This window comes from Felis catus, chromosome E1 (genome assembly GCF_018350175.1).
Source record: "Felis catus isolate Fca126 chromosome E1, F.catus_Fca126_mat1.0, whole genome shotgun sequence".
In the NCBI taxonomy this organism is placed as follows: domain Eukaryota; kingdom Metazoa; phylum Chordata; class Mammalia; order Carnivora; family Felidae; genus Felis; species Felis catus.
The window spans coordinates 44,752,909-44,773,553 of record NC_058381.1 but is presented as its reverse complement, the minus strand read 5'-3'; the positions used below and the strand labels follow the sequence as shown (position 1 = coordinate 44,773,553).

The window sequence follows — 20,645 nt, the reverse complement described above, 5'->3', positions numbered from 1 at the left end:
AGATGTGTGTACCTCTCTTCCAAATGTCATTCAGAACCTCTTGTTCTTTGTGTCACAGGGACATTAGACATCTGTGAACAGTCAGAGAGAGTGCTGGGAGCAAGTGGGGGAAGGGAAGAGAGAGACGGAGACAAGGGGTGACAGAGTCACATTCCTATGTGGAAGTGTGGAGGGTGGGAAGAATGATTTCTTTAGGGTATCGGTTTTTGTTTTTTGTTTTTTGTTTTTCTTGACCGTCTGTTTTGTAGGGTATCGTTTTTTTAATCTGTCCACAGATTAGGAAACTCATGAACTTTGATCAGGAAAAGTAATATGCCTTTATTTGCCAAGGTCTAATGAAAATTAGCATTACCTTCAATTCCGGGTGGAGACAACAAGCCAAGCAGTATTAGTGGTACCTGTGACCTTGTCGTTAACAGAAATCATAGCTGTTTTCCTATTTTATGACAGTTGTTGCAAATATCTTGAAATATTATTTATGCTCATCTACTGCCTCAAAATTATGGTGGTGATTAGGCCTGCCATTAGATCTTGTTATTTAATACATTAATATAAAGCATATATATTACTATATCACACTTCTAAAAATATTTTGTTTTAATATAATTGGCTTCCTTTGAATTTGTAGGTATGTTTCTTATGCATTCAAAATATTTTGCGAAGGGTCCATATGTTTCACCAGACTGCCAAAAGCTTCCGCTGTTTGAAAAAGTTAAGAACTCTGCTTTACAGGTGTTTTCTTGGCTTTCCTTCTTCTTGAATGACCCTGAAGAGGGTCCCTGAAGTGACCCTCAAGCCTGGTGAGGCTCTCACGGTTTCTATTATTCTATTTTTCCAGAGATCCTCCTTCCCTTAATTTTCAACATGCATTGTTTTTCTTACCTCGCTGATCACCTGTTTCTTCTCATCTTCCTGACTTTAACTGCGGGTGTCTTTTTAAGCTTCTGTGGGAAGTTTATCCTTTAGCATGTCATTGATCACCATATTTTGGTGGAGAACTGGAAATCTCCCCTAGTCCAGATTGCCCACCCTCTCCCAGTTCCATAACCCCACCTGCCTCTGGGACATCGCCACTTGCTTTTATCACGGATATCTGGAAGGAACATATTAAAAACTACGATTCCTCTCCACACCTGCATGTTGTCCCACTTTGCCTGGACGACCATCTTGTCTGTCCTCCTGGCTTTGTGGCCTTCGAATTATTTACAGGTATAAATCAATAGATTAAACAACAACAACAACAACAACAACCCTGGAACCTTTGTGAATGGCACAAAAATCCCAAGATACAAAAGGATATGTAGTGAAACGTTAAGTCTTCCTCCCACCTGGTCTCCTAGGCACTCAGTTCCCCTCCCAGGAGGAAACCACTGTTCCTAGCTCCTAGAGTGATTTTTGATCCCTTCTTATTTTTGGCTTTATCTCAAGTCCTTCCCTGTTTGCAAGATGAGTGCCCTTTCCTCTCCAGGCCCTCGTGACCATATACGTGGTTGACTTTATATATAAGTACTGGTACGTGTATGTTTTATGTATATGTATAAAATCTCCCCCTGTGGCCTTCCGGCCTCGAGTTTTCATCGCGTCGCTTCCTGGATGAAGAACCTACAGGGGTGAGGGGCCGGGGTTGGGGGTGATGGAGAAGAGGATCTACAGGGCACTTAGGTAGGGGTTTGGAGTGGCAGACTGGTGGGAAGCTCTGCCAGGGCTCCTATTTCTATTCCTCCCGCCTCGGGCCCCCTTCCAGTCCTCTTGTCCAAATGTCTCTCGTTTCCAAGAGCCCAGACAGAGACAGAGACAGCGAGATACACAGAGACGGAGACGCCGAGGCACCAGCATCCCTCTCCCCACTCTGTCCCGCCCCAGCGCTCTGACGGACATCCCCCATCAGCCAATGGCGCTCGCGATGTGCCCCGGAAGGGCCAATGGGAGACAGAGGAGGGCGGAAGGTTTCCCCGCCCCCACTTCTAGGCTTGGTTGAGCCGTGCAGGTAGGTCCGGGGCCGGGGGAGTCGCCGTTGGCACTGGTGCCCGGGGGGGTGGGGGCACGAGTCGGTAGGGGTGATGGTGGGGAAGGGGAGGCGGCCCCGACTGCGGGAGTTTGAGGGGGAGGCCCGGCCGGGAGGCAGGGGGCCGAAGGGCCCGGGGAACGGGCGCCGCCGAGGGCCCTGGAAGCGGCTGGGCTGGGGGAGCGGGGACGCGTGTGTGGGGCACCGGGACCCCCGCCCCGCGCCCACCCGCAGGCCTGGGCCGCCGGCTGCGGGCCGAGGGGCCGGGGGGCCCTGGCTGCCCGGAGGCGGGCCGGGGCTGGGCCCGGGGCCGGGGGCGCCGAGCAGAGCCCGGGGCGCCAGGCCGAGCCGAGGTGGGACGGACCGACGCGGAGAGGAAGGGAAGCTGCATCCCGCGGGCCGCCCCTCCTGAAGCAAGCCGGGGCAACGGCCGCCGGCGCCCCTGCCCTGAGCCCACTCCCCCACTCGCCCCCACCCTAACAATGGGGATGGGGCCGAAGGAGTCGCCCCTCAGCGGGAAGGTGGGGGGGCTAGGTTTGGGACTAGGGTCCAAGGTGGGGGGAGGGGTGGGAACTCGGGCTCTCCCCTTTCTCTTCTCCCCTTGGCTTTTGCGGTGAGGATCTTGGAGGGGCTATTAAACCCTCCTGAGACTTGGGTCAAGAGTCAAACTCCCCCCCCCCCCCGCCCCGACTCCGCCCTCCCCCCAAATCCGATGAGCGGTGAGGAAAGTGATGCCAAGTCTTCGAAGCAGAAGTGACAAGCGCATAGCAAGAACAAATCTACTCCAGAGGTTTTTATTTTTAATTTTTCTTAAGAAATCAGGGTACTGTAGCCTTTGATTTTTCAAAATTTATTTTTGCGGGGTGGGGGTGCTGGGTTTTTTTTTTTTGTTTTTGTGTGTGTGTGTGTGTGTGTGTGTGTGTGTTTTGTTTTTTTTTTTTTTTTTTGTCCCTGCTCGGGCAAGCCTCCATTTTAAGCGAAACAGTAACTGGTTAAGCTGGAATTTTCATCCAGGCCTAGGACTTGAACAAGGATCCGACAAGAGGTCATTTAATCCATCTTCCTTCCTCCACATAAACTTGCCTGCTCCCCATCCTCAAAATTAAGTTGTTTGGTCTGCTTTTAAAGATCCCTAGGAAAGAAGGGCCTTTTATTTGCTTGCAGCACTTAAGTCAAGAATAGATTTTTCATGTAGAATGGGCTCTGAAACTTAAATTTCATAAAATTTAGGACCATCAGGATGATCAGAGAGGTTTTAATTTATTGGATAAAATTAAATGTGGCAAGGGTCTTTTTAGATGGTCCGTTAACAAATCACTTTTCAATAGTGTTTTTGAAGTACCCTGGATAATCATTTTTTCATCTGGGTTTTTGGTTTTCCAATTATTTATTTGATAAGCAATTTTATGTTATCTAAAGTGTTACACATTTAATCCACATTTTATGTAAAATACATTTCTGCATATAGATGGAGATATACATACACACATTTGCCCTTTTCTAAGCGGACTGTGTTTTGTACATCTTTTTAGGATGGTAAGGCAAATAGTACTTTGAATTTCTGTCCAGATAGCTTAAACTGTTGGCTTCTTGATTAGTTTTCAGTCTCACTGAAAGTCCTCTCTTTCAGATACCTTCTTGAAACAAAAAATTTTCCTACCTGCTCATACTTGGTGGCTGAGGGACTACAGAGATTCCCTTCTTGCTCATTTCTGAGTATTGTCTGAACTCTTCTGACACTATGACTGCTCTTTGGATGCCTCTCAAGGTAAGATGTGTTGTTTTTAAAATTAAAGTTCTCATTTTATTTTTTTTTTCTTTAGAATTGAGAATATTCTAAAATCCTTGAATTTGCAGCTCTTCAGCCCTCTTGTCTGACACTCCTTTCCCTTCCAGAACTCCTATTGTGTGTGCTTCCAGGACTGATTAGTTACTCCTTACTTTGGCTACTTACTGTTCTTGATTATTGGTGTTAAAGTATTAGGGAAGTTCTCAGATTAACTTCCATTATAATGATGTGTTTACTTTTTAACTTTAAATCATGACAACCCACACACAGTTGTAAAAATTCTGTTCCAATCTCATAGGATGGATTGACAGTCAAACATCCAGGTCTACTTTCAAACAGGTACTTTAGAGTCATAGGTACTAGGGTGTGTCCCACTGTTGCAAATCTGTAGCTGATTCATGTGTTACAAAAGATGTGTCATTAACCATTTGTTTACTCTGAAACTTCATATAGTAAGTAGATGAGAACGTTCTAAGACCTGTTGGTTTACCCGTACTCTGTTGGAGGGTTCTCCTACTGCCCCCTGGTCCTGTGCATTTGAATTTACACTATTTTTCTCAAACGGGTAGCACTTTGTGTCGAGTTTCATCTCACAAGATAAATTTCTTGGGCGGTGTGGCTTCGATGATCTTGAGATGAAAAAGCCCTCATTGATAATCATGGTCCTCCAGTCTCTTGGTTCCTTCTGTCTCTTGTACATAGGTGGTCAAAGGACTTTGCGTTAGGACTAAACAGAGGGTAAAGCTTAAGACATATGTAGGGAGGAAAATGGGAGGAATGATGGAGAGAGAAAGGTAAGGAATGATGGATACCCTCTGCCAGCTTTACCAGGTGGCACAGGTTGCCTTCCTTTTGAGCTAGATCCTAGTGTAGTTGAGACTATTGTGTGGTGGTCTGCCCTGTGGAATTCCAAGTTAGTGCAGTGGAAAAATCAGAGAATAATGCAGTCTGTGTAACTAAATATTTAGACTGAGGGAAATCTTTAGGTCAATGTAGACTGAATTCTCATCTTCATTTATGTTCCAGCTGCTATTGTTGGATAATGAGTGCTTATATTAGTATAAAGGAAGCCAAAGTGACACTGTTGCCAGCCATCCTCTTTGTAGAGTTGGAGGGGTTGCATGGGGAATCCAGCCAGCAGTCCTGAACCCATGAGAATTAGAGGACCTTGTACAAGAGTATTTTTCTTTGGCACCGAGTGTTTAGTGCCAGGACCTGGTGGCCCCTATTATCTTCAGGAAGTAGGCAAGGGGCTATGAATGGGTACCAGTTCTCTAGAAATCTAAGGAAATTGAGACCCAATATATCAGATTTTATTTTACAGTCACCTTAGTTTTAACTAAGCTATTAGGTACTTAGAAGCCTGGTTTTGAAGATGTATATGATGTTTAAAATGTTAACTCTAAATCGCTGAACCTGGTGTGTTACAATATAGTCCCACAGCAACCTCTGAAGTTGTACGAAAGGCCTCTGGCTTGGCAGGCAAACAGAATGGAAGTGAGCGTTCCATACTGTGTGAGTTACCACCTGTTACCTACTGTGTGGCTGCCTTAATCTTACGTCCCTCACCAGTTCTTTGATCACTGGAAGACCTCTTTTGAGTCTAAACAAATTTGTTTGCTATCATTCTCCTATTCCTTTTATTACTTAAAACAAAACAGAAACAAACCATCTTGAAAGCTATAGTGTTTGATCTGGGCAGGAAAAAAAGGGCAGCTTTTGGGAAGAAGAGGATGATATTGAATTTGAAGGATAGAAAATAAAAAAGGGAGAGAGAACTCTCTCTTTTGTTGTGAATGTCCTTAAAATGTTTCTGAGATATATTTTCAGATTACAGCTGCTTATTTTTAAGTAAAAAAAAAAAAAAAATGGTCGGCTAATTAAAATGTATACTTTGGAAACAAAATGTTTGTTTCTTATAGCTCATATATTTTGTTTCTGATTGTCATATTTCAGAATGAACTCCAGTTATATCAGGCATTACTTACATGTTAGACCTGAGTATGTGCTTGTTTCCATGCATTTAGAAAATAGCGCCAATACGCACCCTTTTCACCAACCAAAGTACCAAAGGAAAGATAACAAAAGGAAAAGAATGCCAAACAAAAACTCCTCAAGGCGGTTAAGGCACTGTTGTTAATTAGAAATTACTATGGAGTGGTGCCTGCGTGGCTCAGTTGATTGGGTGGCCAGCTCTTTTTTTCGGCTCAGGTCATGATCTCACTGTTTGTGGGATCAAGTCCCGACTCAGGCTCTGTGCTGATAGCTGGGAGCCTGCTTGGGATTCTCTCTCTCTTTCTCTCTCCCTCTCTCTCTCTTTCTCCCTCTCTGCCCCTCTCCAGCTCGTGCACATGCTCTCTCTCTTTCTGAAAATAAATAAACTTAAAAAAAAAAATGGGGCGCCTGGGTGGCTCAGTCACTTGGGCATCTGACTTCGGTTCACATCATGATCTCATGGCTTGAGGGTTTGAGCCCCATGTCGGGCTCTGTGCTGACACCTCAGAGCCTGGAGCCTGCTTCGGATTCTGTGTGTGTGTGTCTCTCTCCCTGCCCCTCCCCCACTTGCGCTCTGTCTCTCTCTCTCTCTCTCTTTCTCTAAGATAAATAAATGTTAAAAAAAAAATTCCCATGGAGATTATGTACCCCTTTATATATATCAGGGATCTACAGCTTTTTCACTGCTAGCCATGAGTAAGCACTATGGATGATGTTTGATGTTCCTAGGTCCAGTGGTCAGGGTTGGGACATGGGTGAGATGGGATAGGAATGGAGAGGAGGGGGAGGAGAAATGGGCAAGTTGGAGAAAGGAGCAAAGAAAAGATGAGGGGCTGGGAGAAGAGCTGTATGGGCCCTGGCATGTGCTATGACACCACCATCACTTGCCTCAGGTTGCTTTACGGACTGCTGGTTGCCTTGTGTTTGAATTGTGATTGAACTATGATGGAAGCAAGTAAAAAGTATTCTTGACCAGGAGCGCCTGGGTGGCTCAGTCCGTTAAGCATCTGACTTCAGCTCAGGTCATGATCTCACACTCCGTGAGTTCCAGCCCCACATCGGGCTCTGTGCTGACTGCTCAGAGCCTGGAGCCTGCTTCAGATTCTGTGTCTCCTTCTCTCCCTGCCCCTCCCCTGCTCATGCTCTGTCTCTCTGTGTCTCAAAAATAAATAAAAACATTAAAAAAAATTTTTTTTTAAGTATTTTTGACCAGGGGCGCCTGGGTGGCTCAGTCGGTTAAGCGTCCAACTTCGACTCAGGTCATGATCTCACAGTTCGTGAGTTCGAGCCCCGCGTCGGGCTCTGTGCTGACAGCTCAGAGCCTGGAGCCTGCTTCACATTCTGTGTCTCCCTCTCTCTCTCTGCCCCTTCCCTGCTCATGCTCTGTCTCTCTCTGTCTCAAAAATAAATAAACATTAAAGTATTCTTGACCAAAGGGCAGAACTAAAATATAATTCAATATGATATGGAATGGTCTCCAAGATACATAGTTAAGTGATCAAAGCAAGATGCAGAATAGCATGTGTGCTATATTACCCTTTATGTGTTTTGGAGGAGAAAAAAGGAGAAAAGAAAATTTGTATTGTCTCGGTGTATAAGCCCTTAAAAAAACTTTAGAAGAATAAACAAAATGGTGACTTTGGTTACCTGTTAAGTCTAGGAACTGGGCAGGTAGAGCACAGGATGAGAAGGAGACTTCTTACTGTACTATATTTTTTATACTTTCTGATGTTTGTATCAAAATAAAAAAACTTAATACAAAATTTACAAAATCCTTCAAAAACAGTATCTCAGTTTTACATCTCTTCTCGTCCTGTGTCTGGAAGTCAGAGAAACAGCCAGGGCCACAGCTGAGAGAGCAGATGGCCTTTGAACAGTGGCTGAAGGGATATATATACACAAAGGGTACTGTCATCTAGGACACATATTCTCCTGAGATCTTGACGAATTTTCAGCTTATAGATGTATATTTCTAGTATTGAATTGGAAGGTCAGGCCTTTACACGTTTTACTTGCTCTTAAAGTTTTAGTAAAAAGATTTTCTTTGTTTACTCCTTCATGTTGGTAGTTAGATACACTATCATGTTCTTGGCTGTGTGATCTTAGGCAATTTCTTAACCTCTCTGAGATTCAGAGTCTTTCTTTGTATTGGAAATAATATTAACATTGCTGTGTATATCATAGCTATAAAGGCCATGGTATCTGACTTAGTGAACTACTACTGTTATTACAATAATTATTATTAATAATAGTTCCTTATAGCCTGGTGGTAAGAGTGGGGGCTCTTGCTGATGTTGGGCAAGTTCCTTTACCTCTTAGAGCCTTGGTGTCCTCATCTGTATAGAGGGTATAATTACAGTATCTAGATCCCACGGTAGACTTCAGAAGAACTAAGAGTTTGCTGTTGCAAAATTCTTAGAAAAACACTTGGTGTGTGTTCACTAAACTTGAGCTGCTAATTTTCTTTATGATATCTGTTTGCTAGGGCTGCCATAACAAAGTGCCACAAATTAAATTGCTTAAGCAACAGAAATGTATTGTGTCTCAGTTCTGGAGGCTAGAAGTCTGAGGGCAGGGACGTGCTCCCTCTGAAGGTACTAGGGCAGGATCTGTTCAGGCCTCTTCTAGCTTCTGGTAGTTCCTTGGCTTGTGGCCACATGACTTCAGTCTTTGTACAGAGTTCTCCCTGTGTGCATGTCTTTGTGTTTAAAATTTCTCCTTTTAAAAAGGATAACAATCATACTGGATTAAGGCCCACCCCAATGGCCTCATTTTAACTTGATCACTTCTGTAAAGACCCTATTTCCAGTTTTGCTGTAGTGGGCATCAGGAGTCCAAAATCTCTTTTGGGGGCATACAGTTCAACCCATAACAACATCCAGTAGCCTTGTCAGCCCCACAGACTTTCGTCCCTCATCATGGGTGACAGACCCTCAGACCCTCAACAACTATCTATACATAGGAAATGAAAATTTTGGTGCAAATTGGGAACATGATTTAAAGAAGTAGGGGCGCCTGGGTGGCACAGTCGGTTAAGCGTCCGACTTCAGCCAGGTCACGATCTCGCAGTCCGTGAGTTCGAGCCCCGCGTCAGGCTCTGGGCTGATGGCTTGGAGCCTGTTTCCGATTCTGTGTCTCCCTCTCTCTCTGCCCCTCCCCCGTTCATGCTCTGTCTCTCTCTGTCCCAAAAATAAATAAAAAACGTTGAAAAAAAAAATTAAAAAAAAAAAAATAAAAAATAAAGAAGTAGATTATTTCCTTAGGCTTCTCATGGATTTATCTTTATTATGTATAGATTTTTGTTACCATTGAAACTTTAGGTTTATATAAAATCAAAATTTTACAAGGTTAGATTATTTTTTTTTAAACTGAGTAAAATTCTGATTTGAAAAATTAAGGTCAAGACTACAGTCTTGCTCTCCATGTCTCATCCTTTGTGGAAATTGGTATTTGGGATTTCCTTAGGCCCATGTGTCTGTCTCTAGGTGTTTGGGAGCTAAGGATACCCAGTAATGTGGAATTAACAGCCTCCTCACTGTGTGTTTTCTATGCAATCAGATGCCATATTTGAAGAAGCTGGCGTGGTTATCCTCTAACATTTGGCTTCAAACTGTCATTTTTGGGTAGACAGAATGGGTCCCCCCAGGAATAGCAAGACCTTGAGCAAGTTCCTCCTGTGGCTTGACTGATTTGGTTAGTCCTCTGCTTCCATTCCTCTCCTATTTGCCGTTAGGGTAAAGTTCAAACTTTTTAACGTAGGATGTAGACCTCTGATGATCTAGCTGCTGCCAACCTGTTTTGTTTTTAAACCTTACTTTTCGCCACTGGCCTGTATGCACCTTTGTTTAATGATTTCCTTCTCCTGAAATGTCTAGTGCTAAGACTTAAAAAGTTAACATTGAGGTGAAAATTTTTCTAAAGGTGTTACATGCTTCTCTGCCTCCTTAAAGGAAGCACCTTGAACAAAATTATGTCTTTTAATAATAATCCAGAATTATGAAACATCCTCACTATGCCTAGCAGTTACTGTACTGGGCTAAAATATAATGTGCCTTTAGAGACCAAAAAAATATACTGTATAAGTGAGTGGACTAATGTGTATGTATTACATACTCTGGGGTTATTCTTTTTCTTTTTTTGGGGGGGGGGGTTATTCTTTTTCAAATTTTATTTTATTTTTTATTTTAAGTAATCTCTATACCCAACTTGGGGTTTGAACTCACGACCCTGAGATCAGGAGTTGCATGCTCTTCTGGCTGAGCCAGTGGGGCATCCCACTCTTGGGTTATTTTCTATATTCTTTTGTCTATTGTCATCTACTTTCATGACTTCCTACCTTAGTGTCAGGCAGTTATTGTCCTTGTTCTTGTTTCAGCCTCCAGCAGCTCTCCCCGCTATTTTAATGCTTTCTTTCTGTAGTAGGTTGGGATACTGGCAAACTAAGCTTATATAAATTATTTGCCAAGGAAAAGTAAATAGATCTTTAGTGATAGCTGGAAGGACTTTGCTATAGATAAAATATATGAAGAGTGACAAGTTTTTGGCAGCCTGGTTTTGCTTTTGTGCATTTTATGGAGAGGAAGCATCCATTGCTTTTATCAGATTTTTACGGTGCTCTGGGACTGTTCTGGATAAATACGTATTATGAAATTGCTTTGTGAGTTGTCATCAGAGGCTGGTTCCTAAATTCCTTCTCCTATCTCCCTACCCTGAAGAGAAGGAGTTCATAGTGTTGGGTAATTGTTTGGACTATGGGAGGAAGAGCCATTCATCTAGGCCAGAGAGTGCTGATGAGGCCTAGGCAGACCACCAGAGGTAGGGGCTGGAGTTGGGGAGAAAAGTCAGGTAGAGAGTAGGAGAGCAGTGCTGGGCCTTGTTGACTGGTTTGCTCTGGAGGACAAAGAGTAGCCATCGTAATTCTGGAAGCTCAAAAAATTATGCAGGTACTTGACTTGAAGAGATTGAAAAATACTATCTTTTAAAAAAATTATCTTTTTATTCTGGACAGCCTAGTGATTTAAGTTTTTGCTGGATTTTTTTCTTCCTTAGAAATCATCTTGTGAAATGTTTCCGCCTAGATTGTAATTTGATAAGTGAGGCAGCCAGATGAGAGTGGAAACAGGGCTAAAAGAATCAAATAAAACATTTTAATTAACATTATCATTCCGGAAGTATCTTACTGTGGGGGCTTCTTTGGAAGTCAGACAGCTAGCTGCCTTGCTTATAAAGGAAATCGCCCTTCCCCCAGTGACTTTGTCTCTTGGGTCAGAGAGCACACAAAGCCTATCAGGGAAGAAGCCCTCTCGGGTACACTGTCCCTGTGTCTGTCTTTGCCTCTTCCCATGCTAGGCCCACCCCTCTGGCCACTTGAGCTATTTTCTTCCTCCTTGTAGGGACCTCTGGCTGTCAGTCGTCTCTTTTCCCAACCAATTTTCAGCCTCCCGTGCCCTGTCGGCTCCTGTTCTTCAGCTTATAAATACATTCAAGTCTCTTACTTTTTAAGAATACAAAACCCTACACTATAACCATTGGTTCTTGGCTAGATTCTACCTATGAGTTCCCTTACATGTTCATCTCTGTTGCCAAATTCAGAGGATCCCTTTTGGCCATCTTCTGAGACCTCCTTGTAGTCTCTGACACTGTGGATCGTCCCCCCCTGGTTGTGGTGGTGGTGGTCCCTCCTGGCCTCTTGTCTTCATTTCTGAGAAGCAGTGTAGAAGAGTGACACAGGACATGGACTCTGGATCCAGAATCCTAGATTCAGATCTCAGCTCTTCCACTTATTGTATTACCTTGAAAAAATTATTTAATGTCTCTGTGCCTCAGTTACCTCATCTGAAAAATGGGAAAAATAATAAAAATAATAGCACCTCCCTCAGAGGACTGTTGTGAGGAAGAAATGAGTTAATACATGGAAAGCACATGGAGGGGTGCTTGACACAGAGTAAAGTACAGATGATGTGACTTCAGCCTCTTTCTGGATCATTGTCATCTCTGGCTGCTCTGTTTTCTTTGTGGACTCTTTTCTTCTTTCGCATCACTGTTTGCCTTAGCTTGGCCCTCTCTCCTCTTACCCTTTGCATTTTCTCGGGGACATTTCAAGAGCAGTTTTTGTCTCATTCACCATCCATATAGTGATGATTTGCAAATGTGTTTTTTCTAGATCTAAATGGTCTTCTTATCTCTGACCCCCTACACGCAGCTGCCTCCTGGACATCTCTACTTGGCTGTCCCATGTTCACTTCCAAATGACCTAATCAGGGGCACCTGAGTGGCTCACTTGGTTAAGTGTCTGACTCTTGATCTCAACTCAGGTCTTGATCTCAGGGTTGTGAGTTCAAGCCCTGCATTGGGCTCTGGCTGGGCGTGGAGCCTACTTTAAAAAAAAAAAAAAAAAAAAAAAAAAGACCTAATCAACTACTCCCCCCTGGTCCAACTTCTTCCCATTTTCGTGTCCCTGTGAGTGGTACCATCACTCACCCAGTCACCCAAGTCAGGATTCCTCCTTGTGGCATAATGGTCACCATGTTCTTGAGATCCTAGCTCACAATGTTTTCTTAGTTTCCTCTACTTCTCTCTCCTGAGTTCAGACCATTGTCACCCTTTGCCTGCATGACCTCTGTCACCTTATGATCATTCTACTTGACTGCCTTCTGTCTTCCAAGTTGCCGCCAGTGTGATCCTTATAAAATATCAATCTCATCATCTCATCATATGCCTGATCTAGGTAGAATTCAAATGCTTTTGCCAAGCATCCAGGCCCTGGTGATCTGGCCCCTGCCAGATCATCTGTCTCCTTTCTGAGCACCCTGAACTCAATGGTGCTGAATTGCTTGCAGTTCTTTCTGTGCATCTTACTGCTCCTTTGCCCCTGGGCCTTTACATAAGCAGTTGCTTCTGTTTAAAGTGACTTCTGCCCTGTTGTAGAAACTTAGTTCTCCCAGTTCTTTAATAACAGTGATGATAATAACAGTAACAGCATAGTAGCTGAACACGGACAGCTTCCTGTGTCCCCAGGCATTGCCTTTGGGTGTGTGTGTGCACATAGCTGGCACTTCTGTTGTACGGTGATTGCAGGTTTACTTCTCACACCCATCTAGCTTCCAAGTCCTTTGAGAGTAGGGCTTGAGTCTTGTCTTTTACTATCACAGCTTGCTGTTTATGGCACTTGGTGAGTGAGTGTATGTTGAACGGATGGTCTAAGGACTACATTGCCCCGTTGAAGTACTTCTTTAGGAGGGTATCAGTCAAAAAGCTGAGTTAGTCACATACGTTCGCCAGTCCTGGCCTTACCCTTTGGAAATGTAGGACCCAGCTTGTTGAGTGTAAGCAGCTGAGTAACTTGGAATAAGAATTGCAAGGAAGTTTTTGTTTTAAATTTCCATTGAATGGGACATAGGTGTTTTTGTTTTCTTAGTTTTGCTTTTGAAAAAGAGATCAATTTGCCGACAAGCCAGTGTCACCTGGTAACTAGAATGTTTTCACATTATTAGAATAAAGTATAGGAAAATGAATATTATTTAGGCTTGTGATATTCCAACCACGTAGTGTATTTGGTAGTGAACTGATTAGAATTCTTTATTAGTGATCAGGTGTCCCCTCCCTCCTTTTTCACCAGTGCTCTGTTGAGTTCAGACACAGAACTGTTTTATCACTGTATAAAAACTGTGTTTTTAGCAACAATCCAGAATATGGATAAGCTTATATGTTTGACTCTTGAACAATGCAGGAGTTAGGGGCGCCAACCCTGTACAAAGATCCACATATAACTTTTGACTCCCCCACAATTTATTAATAGCCTACTGTTGACTGGAGCCTTACCAATAACATGAACAGTTCATTAACATGTATTTTCTATGTTACATGTATTCTGTACTGCATTCTTAGAGTAAGGTAAGCCAGGGAAAATAAAATGTTATTAAGAAGATCATAAAAGAAAATACATTTACATTTACAGTACTTTATCAATATTATCAGTTTACATTGTCTCTTTATAAGATGAATCATGTATCTGTCAGTATCTATGTCAATATTGTCTTATATGACAAAATACTGCAGGTGTTACATATATTACTAATAGTAGACATCAAAAATGAAAAGATAATGTACAGTCTGTGTGTATGTAAGTTTGATAAATTTTAAGTTTTATAGTTCATATATATTTTGTGGTAGTGATAAAATAGACTAGTATCTATATACATTTTATGCATTCATGATATACCCTAACATTTTATTTATTTTTTTAATGTTTCTAGACTATGTGGCTCCTCTGCCAGTTTTTTTAAATTGTCACAAATTTCCAAAAATTTTTCCAATATATTTATTGAAGGCAGTCTATGTATAAATGGATTCACGAACTTCAAACTCTTGGTCAAGGGTCAACTGTGGTTGTAGCCTGTATCTAGGTTTTGATCATGTAGTAATTTTTTGGCCAGCAGGGGGAGCCGAAGTCACTGATATGTGACTGCATCACCAGTTTTCAAAGTTTGTTACGCCAAAGGAAAGTAAGAAAAGCCTTACTGACAAAGAATTAGTCAGAGTTCACAAGGAAGAAATACAACTGCCAAGAGGCATATAAGAAACATATTTATTCTGAAGTAATCAAAGGAATGCAGATTACAATGATATACTTTTTTTTTTTTTTTTTTTGAGTAAACTCTACCCCCACTGTGGGGCTCAAACTCATGACCCCCAAGACTAGAGGCACAACTCTACTCACTGAGCCAGCCAGGTGCCCCATAGAGTTTTTTTTTTTTTTTTAACCTATCAAATTGGCAATTGAACTATGTTGTCAGTGGTAGTAAAGGGGCAGTCTCCAAAACTGCTAGTGAAGTGTGCATTGGGCCCAATTTTCCTGGAAGGTATTTTGGCAACATGTATCGAAAAACCTAAAGGTGTCCTTTAACTTAGTTATTCTACTAGGAATTTACCTTAAGAGGGAGAAAAATAGAGATATACAGAAAGATTTGTGAAGAAAGGTATTCATTGTAGCAGTATTTATACTGGGGAGGACTGAGAATAAACTTGAATGAGCAGTGAGATTAATCGGTACATTATGGCATATTTAAGGATGGATGATTATACAACCATAAAATAGTGTTTTTGAAAACTTAATGTCTTAGAATGTTGAGTGTGTGATAAATGAAAAATTCAGTGTATAGAGCTATGTAAGGATTCTAAATGTATAAAAGATAAAGAAAAATATAAAAACACATATAAATAAAAGAATGAAAAGAACTATAGCAACAGACCTCACTGAGTCTGTTAGACAGAGGTCATTAGCCAGTTATTCTGTCACCAAGACATGTTTTGAGGTGAGGCATTGTTACCTTATAAGCCATTAACCCCAGAGATTTAGGGCCTCACTTAAGGTATCACTTGTATCCTGTAGGACCCCAGAATGGACTTAATATACATAAGTTTATGCACTTCTTGAGTATTCTTAACCCTAAATCCCTCTTGGTGATAACACATTCCACACATTTCTTTTTATTTATTGTGGACAAAAAGACTACCTTTTGAAGTTTAAAAGCTTAGTTTATTGTACTGAGATCTGGTGAAAAAATTAGTATATTTGCCATATTGATACATTTTCAGATTTTGGTCATAGTGCCCTTGGCTTTCATGTTTCTCCGTTGAAGATGATTGATTTTAAGGTGTAATCTCTGGGGAAACCTCCTTCAGCCTCTTAGTCGTTCTGTTTACACTTTGGATCCTTGTTAGCATTGCTTTGCCTTTCCGGATTTATGGTAACCAGTCAGAACTACATTTTGAGATATAGCCAAATTATTATTTGCTAGAAAGATAGGAAAATATGTTCTGTTTTTAGTCTTTTCCTTAACAACCCCTCCCCATCCCTTCCTCCGCCTTTGCACAGAACATCACAGTATCTTTAGGGGAACATTCTATAATTATTCAAAAATTCATTTTTTTGACTGGAAGCCATGAATTCTTTGGGGACAACTTAGGTTTTTTTCCCTGTAGGTGCCTTACTTTCCATTTGTCCATGCTGTAATAATACCTGCCATTCTCTTGCCTGTGGTATCTTAGCTTCCTCTATCTCACTGGGCTCTTAGAGGTAATTCAGGGTAAGAATCACCTTTTTAGTTAGGTCTGATGGTCAGAAAGCTTGACCTTATGTCGAGTTGAAATGTGCTCCTTCTGCAATTTCCACTTTGGGCCCAATTTTGTCCACACAGGAACTGCAGCTCTAGTTTCTCTTCTGCTGGACAGATCTTTTAGATATTTGGACAACTTTCAGGCTTGCCAACGTATTCTCTAAGCTGAAAATAAATCCCAGGTTTTGCAAATGTTTCTCATTTGATACACTTAAAACTCCTTTCCGCCTCTCCGTTCCCTTATTTTTACAGCTCTGTATTATTTCACTATCAGGGAGCTCGTCATTCCATCTGCAAAATGGGGAATTTCCTCATGTCTTGAATATAATTCATTCAAATATCACATATAGCATTTCCAAAAATGCTACCTACGATCAGTCTTGTGCTTATACTTCTTCTCCCCAAGAGGTGCCTCAGCATCTCCCATAATATTCTGTCTAAATCACAACCTACCTATGGTAAATATTCACAATTTTGGAGTCACTCAGGCTTACAAAAAATGACCTTTTACTTAGAATCTTGTCAAGACTTTTATAAAAGCCCACATGAATTATATTCACATGCTTACTTTCTTCTCAGAGAATTTGGGTAGACTGGTATGGTGTGATTTCCTCTTTTAGAAGCTGTGATGTCTTTTCCTCAGAAGGTTATTCATGCTGATGTGTCTTCTGGTCCCATCCCCTGTTAGCAGTTTGCTAGCTCGGTCAATTTGAAGCTCGCAGCCAGCGCCCTTCTCTTGAGTACATGGGAGTTATATTGATGGCATGTTTCTGTTCATTTTTGTTCTGCAAATATATTTTGAGTGCCTAAATATGCCAGGAGTTGAGCAAGGGGCTGGATAAATGTTGATAAAGGAAACAGGTCTGGATTCCATCTTTCTGGTGCTTATAGGAGGTCACTCCTCTCATGACTATTGGCCAGTTAAGTTCTTTCCTGCAGTTTTATAATTTTATACTTACATTGTTTTAAAATGCAGAGGATACTTTGGGATTCCATGACTACCTAACATCTGATATATTAGTTTGGAAGCATCTGGTTTTTTTAATGATGAATTTGATAGGCTATCAGTTATTTATATGTCTTAAAGAGTAATTTAGAAATAGGGTTTTTTCCCTCAAAACTTCCTTAGTAAATAAATAGTGAAGCAAATTAAAGTTATCAGCTGTTTTGCTTTTATCACTGTCTATGCCCTATTTATCAAGTGACCCATCCAGTCTTTATTTGGCATATTGTTTTTCATATATTTAAACCCCCTCTTTGTGGCTTTGCATTTTCTTGCAAGATTTTAATTGTTTTGCCTCCGTATGTCTTAGTGCTCCTGCTCAGCTACAATTTATCATCTTTTGTTGCTTTTCCTCACTTTTTGTCCTTCTATTCTGAGTAAGTTGTTTTTTCCTTCTTCCACTAGCCCCTTTCCTCCCCTTCCCCACCCCCAGACTAGTTAGCGATTCAAAATATAAACATTTCTACAAAATTTGGGTTGAGCTCCTAATTTTTTAATCCCTTGCGTTCAGGACACTATTGTAAAGTCCATCTCTTTGTTTTGTATTACGCATTTGCTTCTTAATGTTAATTTTATCTAAAGTCTACACATTTTTTTTTTGCCAAAAATAGGGAACCATATAATACATTTTTTTTTTTGATAAGCACATTTTTTTTATGAATGTGTTTAGGACAAGAAGGGGCTGGGCAGAAAGGAGAGGAGGCAGGGAGGTAAATGTATTCAATATAAACATTTAAAATTTTCCCTCACTCTACAGAATGTTGGTTAAGTGTGCTTTGTATCTCTGTTCCTAGTGGGTCATAATATGTCTGTTCCTGATTATAATTTAGAACCAAGTTTGGTTATTTGTGTATGTTGTAGGTTCTAATTATTTTTGGGAAAGCATTATTGTGTTACTTAAAATTTTCTATCAGTTCCCTCCCAAAGAAGTTTTGTGTTGTTAAACACATAGATTGTTGAACCCCACATTATTGTTATTTTTGTAGTTTTCGGGTTTCTGAATCATTGAGTGTTAGAGTTAAAAAGAAATCCTGGGGCGCCTGGGTGGCTCAGTTGGTTGAGCGTCCAACTTTGGCTAAGGTCATGATCTCGCAATTTGTGAGTTCACGCCCAGCGTCAGGCTCTGTGCTGACAGCTTGCTCAGAGCCTGGAGGCTGCTGGGAATTCTGTCTCCCTTTCCGCCTGCCCCTCCCCCGCTCACACTCTGTCTCTATCCCTCTCAAAAAATAAATAAACATAAAAAAAATTTTTTTAAAAAGAAACCTTGATTTAACTAGTCTAGCTCCGTTGTTTTCTACATCAAGACAGAGAGTGGTGCTGCCATTTCCCCAAAGTCACATAGGTACCTAGTGGCAGAGCTAGAACTTGAATGCCAGTTCAGCATTCATTTAATCAGTCTGACGATTGCTGGGGATAGACTTATATGCTAAACACATTTATATTGGAGCATATACAAACAAAAAAGAATTGTTGATTTATGGGGGGCGGGAGGGGGACAGATGATTAACCTGGCTTGGAAATGAGTTGACTGATCAGCATACTTTCCTGCTCAACATATACTCTTCCTCTCAGATCCTGGATCTGTGGATCAGGGTATCTTATTTATATTCCAAATAGTGCTGGGGATGGCAATGCCAAATTTTTTCTTCTTGAACTACCCATGTATAGAAGCCTTGCCAACCATCTGTTATAAAATTCTTAGGGCAGAGTATAATATTGTTGCTTTTGTTTTGAGCTTTTAAAATAGCAATACGTTCCAATCCTATCTCATTGAAGATGACTTTTCCAGGGGCGCCTGGGTGGCTCGGTCGGTTAAACGTCCGGCTTCGGCTCAGGTCATGATCTCACAGTCCGTGGGTTCAAGCCCCGCGTCGGGCTCTGTGCTGACAGCTCAGAACCTGGAGCCTGTTTCAGATTCTGTGTCTCCCTCTCTCTGTGACCCTCCCCCGTTCATGCTCTGTCTCTCTCTGTCTCAAAAATAAATAAACGTTAAAAAAAAAAAAAAAAAAAAAGATGACTTTTCCAGTAATAGGATTTTGTGCTCCTTAAACTCTTCACTCATTGAGGTTCTGGTTTGTATTTTCCTATAGATGACTGATTGTATTGCTGACATGTTGGGTCTTCCTCATTTCACTCTCATATTATTTAGAGTAAGTCAGGTTTGATGGGAACCACATTTTTTTCTTATGTATATTGCTGGTAATGAGTTTGCAACTGTAACATGAAGGCAAATAGGTGCTCTGAGGTAATCTCTTAAGGGGGAAAAATAAGTATGGCTTGCCTTCTCTTGACATTTTTGCAAGCGGTTCAGCATTTTTTTTTTTGAAAGTGAAATTGTTTAGAAATTAAGTATTATTTGGCTCCATCCATTTTTGTTTTTACAGCTTTATTGAAAGACGCTTCACATATAAAATTTACCCATTTAAAATGTACAGTTGTTTTCTTTTAGTGTATTCACATGCTTGTGCATCTGTCACAGATGCGCCGTTCTAATTTTAGAACATTTTCAACTCCCCAGAAAGAAACCCTATATCTATTAGCAGTCACTCCCTATTCTCTTTTGTCCCTCAGCCCCTGACAATCACTAAGCTACTTTCTGTGTCTGTAATTTGCCTATATTGGACATTCATATAAATAAAATCCTACAGTATGTGTTCTTTTGTGGCTGGCTTCTTTCATTTAGCATGTTTTCAAGGTTCATCTATGTGGTAGCATAGATCAATACTTTACTCATTTATTTTTATGGCTAAATAACATTCCATTGTATGGATATGCCTCATTTTGCTTATTGTTAATCGATTGGTGGGCTTTTGGGTTGTTTCTGTCTTTTGGCTATTATGAATAATGCCGCTATAAACATTCTTGTGTAAGTTTTTGTTTGGACACCTTTTTTGAGTCTATACCTAGGAGTAGAATTGCTAGGTTATATGGTAACTCTGTTTAACTTTTGAGGAACCACCAAACTTTTCCAAGGTAGATACACCCTTCTACATTCACACCTACAAATTTCTTCACATCCTTGTCAACGTTTTTTTTTTTTTTTTAGGTTTATTTATTTTTGAGAGAGAGAGAGAGAGAGAGAGAGAGAGAGAGAGAGAGAGAGAGAGAGAATGTGAGCGGAAGTAGGGGAGGGGCAGAGAGAGAGACAAAGGGAGACACAGAGTCTGAAGCAGGCTCTAGGCTCTGAGTTGTCAGCACCGAGCCCGACATGGGCCTCGAACTCATGGACTGTGAGATCATGACCTGAGCTAAAGTCAGATGCTTAACTGACTGAGCCACCCAGGCACTCCCCTTGTCAACATTAACTGTCTGTCATTTTGATTATAGCCATACTAGTAGATGTAAAGTAGTAGCTCATGGCTTTGAACTTATTTTCCTGATGACTAATGATGATGAGATGTTTTTATGTGTTTATTGGCTATTTGTAGGTCTCTGGAGAAATGTCTATTTCTGTCAAAACTCCCCCCCCCCCTTTTTTTTAAATTTATTTATTTATTTGGAGGGGGGAGAGGATTAGCAGAGAGAGAAGGAGAGAGAGAATGCTAGGCAGGCTCTGCGCTATTAGAGCAAAGTCTGACATGGGGCTCAGACTCATGAACGGTGAGACTACAACCTGAGCCGAAACCAGGAGTCAGTCAGATGCTTAACTGACTGAGCCACCTAGGCATCCCTGCCCTTTTTAAAAACTGGATTGTCTTTTTTATTGTTGAGTTATAAGATTTCTTCATATATTCT

The 20,645-nt window shown here is 41.3% G+C and overlaps 1 protein-coding gene across 4 annotated transcripts in view; it reads left to right on the top strand.

Annotated features, from left to right (window-relative positions):
- The first annotated feature begins 1,878 nt into the window (after nucleotides 1-1,878).
- KANSL1 (KAT8 regulatory NSL complex subunit 1) overlaps nucleotides 1,879-20,645 on the top strand; it is a 180,763-nt gene continuing 161,996 nt past the window's right edge. For 2 of the 4 annotated variants that reach the window (XM_045044286.1, XM_045044287.1), the window contains exons 1-2: nucleotides 2,678-2,795; nucleotides 3,636-3,773. The gene's annotated coding sequence lies outside the window, so the exon portion shown is untranslated. Of the gene's footprint in view, nucleotides 1,988-2,677; nucleotides 2,796-3,635; nucleotides 3,774-20,645 lie in introns of those variants that run through there. The other 2 variants (XM_019818040.3, XM_011289278.4) reach the window with 2 other exon arrangements.